Genomic DNA, 5000 nt, shown 5'->3' with positions numbered 1-5000 from the left:
CTATGAATCATAACTTACCCAGCCAAAATATTATTAATATAAGTGTAAAAGTTACCCTAAGTCATATATTTGGTATACGTATATGACTTAGTCTATTGTTTACATATCAACAATAAGTCACAAGCATTCAATAGTGATTCTCAGAAAAGCTCAAACTACAAAGCCAATACAAAGGTTTCATCTATACTGGCAAATTGGCAGAGTTGTCAGAGTGTTAGTTAAAATGCTTTACAATATTTGTTCTGACTCTTTGCATCCTGAGTTCAAACCTACCAAAGCCAATTTTGCCTTTTATCCTTTTGCTGTAGATAAAAGAGTCCCAGCCCAGATGTCTTGTAGAAATGTTCTGTCTCTTTGCATTCTAACAGCAACAACACTAGTACAAAGCTGTATAGGCCCAAACCAGGGGCCTTACCTTTAGATAACATCAGCGGCATTGATAGGGGACCTTTAGCAAAAACTTTTGCCCAGGTCTGTACCATATATTTAAAAATGAATGATCAATCTTGATTTTCAAACCCCACCATGCCCAACTAGAAAGGTCAGAAAAGCCATCTACTTCAAGAAAATATGCAAATACCATAATTTATACAATTCTTTAATTACTTTATTTCTTAACTTTAATGGTAACACATTAACTTTGTTTAACCTAAGCCCATCAACTGCTGTGTCATTTGCCCCAGCATGAGATATTATATAGAAAAGAATATGAAATTGATTAAAGTAATCCATTGAAATTATACATCATAATACAAAGGTTGAACTAAAGGAAAGCCAAGTAGTTATGGATGATACAGTAACAGTTAAGCATGAGGATGAGTTTAAGATGATGTACACAATTTGATTTTTAATGCTCTGGCAGAATTGTTAGTGTTAGAAAAAATGCCTTGTGGTATTTGTTCCGAGTCTTTACATTCAGAGATCAGCTTCTGCCTAAGTCCACTTTACCTTTCATCTCTCCAGTGTTGATCAAATACAGTGCTAGTCTAATCCCCTTCCTTCAACATTATTGGTTTTGGGCCTAAATCAGAAATTATTATTATTATCATTATTATTATTAACAATTAGACAATGGAGTTGGGTAGTGTCCATAATATTTGCAGTCTTCCATATGGTGGGGGTGGTGATTAATACTTATCTGGATTGCCTGTAGTGAAACCTTGTTGGGAGGAGGGAGCTCTAAAAGGTTCTAATTCTGAACAGGAAGGATTAGATGATGCGTTTTAGGGAGATGACACAAAATAGGAATATTTCTGGTTGAAACAGATGCATCAGGTAGGCTTGAGTAGGTGGGTCACAACTGGTTAGTTCAGAGGAGCAGAAACTGTTATAGTTGCAAAAGAAGAAGGAAGAGAGATAGTGCATGCTTGTGAGTAAGTGGACGGGGCATGCTCTGCTGGATGTGTAATGTTAGCGTGCATGAACAACAAACACAAAGAAGCTGAGAGTAAAACAGGGTGTCAAAAGGAACCAGATATAGGGTGCAAGAGGAAAGACTGAGCTGGTGTATGATGGATAACAGCTGGATAAAGAAATGCCAAACAATTGAAGAGGAAGGATCTGGCAGAAAAGGAAGACCAAGGAAGATATAGGAAGAGGTAGTGAAATTTGATTTCAGGAGGCCGAGCCTCACAAAGGAGATGACAAAGAACCACAACAAATGATGAAATACTGTGCTGAAGAAGAAGACTCATCCAATCCATGCAAACCTGGAAAAACAGATGTAAAATGCTGATAATTAGTGTGTAGGTGAGCAAAAGTTTGCCAATCAGATGACCGTTCTTTGGATGCAGTTAAGAATAAATTCGTACATATTCTAGATATACGAGCAGTTCTCTAGGATGGGTTGAATTTGTGGTTTGTAAAAAACAATCAATTGTTCAAAGCTAGAGTATTTTTGTAGCTCATAAGAGGAAGCTTAAGTTTGAGAATGTAGTTTTTGCTATATTGTTGAGATGTAGTTTACCATGAAGGATCATAAGCCATTGAAAAGTCCTGGCATTTGTAGCAAATCTGAGAATTTAACTGTGTTTTTTCATGAGGAAAAAGGACTTTGTATTTCCACAGTGTTTCCTTGGTACATTTAATGGTTATATCTTGGTGTTGCTTAGGCTGTCAGGTCTTTTAAAAATCTCTATTCATAGTACACGAGTCTAGTGTGATGAGTCTATGCTGCTTGCCAATGTGCAAAAGTTTCAGAAGTGAAGGACATAGTGGCTTCATCTCTCTATATATAAAGCTGAAGTTGTCTGTGTATGGCAGGTTTGGTAGCCTTCAACTAACACTATCTCCTCCGAGACCCTGCAGCGCAAGTTGACCAAAATTGAGAGTATGATAGAAGGCTTGCTCTTCCTTCCATAGAAGAAAAAATTCAAATCAGACCATGTTAACAACAAAAATTATTAACATCAAAAAGGTGCTTTTTATCTACGAAAATCCCTATTGTTTACGATTTTTTGACTGATGTGTTGCCATTTTTCGATGTATTTCAACCATAAGGCAAAATTTTTACTTTTCAAAAATTCCAATTCTAAAGGGTCAAAACAAACCCGAGCAACGCCAGGCGATACTGCTAGTCTCTGTATAAGAATGTTTGTGTTTGTGCATTTAGTAAGTAAATCATAAATAGGAAAAGAATTCTGTAACAATAAAATTTAGATTAGGTTTTCTATGTAGTTTAGATTCTTTCTTTGATTTTCAATATAAAATCCTCAATTATTAATCTAGGAAAACGAACAATTAATTTTGAAACTTAGGCTGTACATTTCCTTGATATAGCCCAAGTAACATCATAGGAATTAGTTGATGTAATTGGAGATCAAAGTGGAGAATTGGAGTCGATCAATTAAACACTCCTTGGTTGATAAGGTTTTAGTCTTATCAATGCAGTTATGGAAACAAGAAGAGAAGAAATAAATATTGAATACTGCAGTGAAATATGGCAAGGAATCACTGTATTGAATATTTCACAGAGAAATGCATCACTTGAAAGAATATTTAGAACATGTTACATAAGACTTTTAATCTCTGGAGATTAGTTAATCAATGGAGATAAATAATCTTTATATATTTATTGAAAATATATATATATATATATATCATCATCATCATCATTTAACGTCCGCTTTCCATGCTAGCATGGGTTAGACGGTTCAACTGGGGTCTGGGGAGCCTGAAGGCTGCACCAGGCCAGTCGGATCTGGCAGTGTTTCTACAGCTGGATGCCCTTCCTAACGCCAACCACATATAATGTGAAGATATCAAAAACAAAAAACCCTACAAACTGGAGATATATTCATATGTATGCTATATGAAGAATTTTGGTTTAATACCTAATTATTTTCATGCCTGTAGTACTTTATTTTAGTCTGTGAAACTGAAGATATTTTGTCCAACCATACAATACTAAGTATTTTGTGTCAGCTTAGCAATATACTACTATTATATTTATGTCAACAGAGGAGGCTACTACATGGTTTCTCAACCTCCTAGAAATAGTAGCTAGATCGTCTCCACATTTCCTGCTGGCATAAGATGCCTTTGGCCATAAGTGCTTGTTTGCTTAGGTTTGATCTGAGGCTATAAACTAAATGAAACAAAGTGTTTATGGCTGAACCTAACACAACTATATTGAGAAGTTTGTTTACACCAAGTAAAAGAATATGGAACAAAGTCTAAAGCACAACCCATCAGCTACCACAAAACTGGTACTAAATCTTCTTTATCACTGCATCACTTTATCCAACTAATACTTTGGAGAACCTTAATACTTGGATTATCTTACACCACCAGATAACCTCCCTGGATTATGTTACACCATTGGATTACTCCACAGAGTATGTTGATTCTTCACCCTTAGCTAAAATTGTATCCCAGTGAGACATAGCAGTAGTAGCAGTAGTGGCAGTGGGGACAGCAACAATAGCAAGAAGAAGTGATGGTAGTAAAAGTTGGTAGAGAGGTTTTAGTAGAGAGGAATCAACACAACCCATTATGATTTATGATCTGTCAAAGCAGCTTTGGTGATGCTGCTTGTGATAGCTAATGTCCATAAATGAGGCTTTTATTCACAAATCAGAACCAAAAAACAAGTACAAAATATAAAAAAACTTCAGAAATACTAAAAACAAACACAAGAAATTCTCTCTTTCTCAACTTGTCCTCCATATCTATTCACCGTATCTTTTCCCCAGATCATATTGGTTATTTTTAAAATTTGATAATGTTTGTAAAAGATAAAGGTGATATGGGCATTTGAATGTTCAGGGTAGGTTCAGTATGTCTAAAGAATTCTCCAGGGTGCTAGCAGCGAAAAATACTAAAGGTTGGGAGGAGACTGGAAGGAAGTAAGTTGGAAGTTTAAATTTCAGGATAATGATTCTCACAGACAAAATATGGGATCAAATTGACTTGCAATTTGTCATCCTACAGATCCTGTCAAAGTAATGCCAACAGAAGAATAAAAGTCTAAATGGATAAAGATGATAAAGAAGTGAAAGATGATGACAATGATGATAACGATGATGATGAGTTAATGACCTCTTACTCATTCCCATCACTATCATTTGTATTATTTTTGTTTTACTATGATGACATTTCAAAGATATTCTATCCAACTGTTTGCATCTTCATCTTCTGGATTGTATTTCAGATTTTCATGGCAATATGTTGTTCTTGACATCAACATATCATTCAAGGGAACAACAACATAAATGGCTGCTATCTAAGAAATATTTATGGTAACAAACAACACACTACAAATGGAATAATTGACCACTGACTAAAAGCGAACAGGAACACTATCATATTAAACCAGTTAATTCTTTCAAGGACATGGTGGCTAGAAAACCTTAACTGTGAATCTTGTCAATTAATTACTGTATTTGGTGGCATATGAGACACTTTATTTTTTTTTTTAAATAATGTCTCAAAATATCACCCTGGGTCCTACAGGTAAAGTTAGGCCTTCCATAAGTTTTAATACACTAAAAACTTTTTCC

General features: G+C 35.2%; 1 protein-coding gene across 12 annotated transcripts in view; it reads right to left on the bottom strand.

Annotated features, from left to right (window-relative positions):
• LOC115212289 (glutamate receptor-interacting protein 2) overlaps positions 1 to 5000 on the bottom strand; it is a 661282-nt gene that overhangs the window by 64947 nt on the left and 591335 nt on the right. The window lies entirely within an intron of this gene.

This window comes from Octopus sinensis, linkage group LG1 (assembly GCF_006345805.1).
Source record: "Octopus sinensis linkage group LG1, ASM634580v1, whole genome shotgun sequence".
NCBI lineage: Eukaryota > Metazoa > Mollusca > Cephalopoda > Octopoda > Octopodidae > Octopus > Octopus sinensis.
The sequence above is the reverse complement of the archived record's forward strand: the minus strand, read 5'-3'. Positions and strand labels throughout refer to the sequence as shown.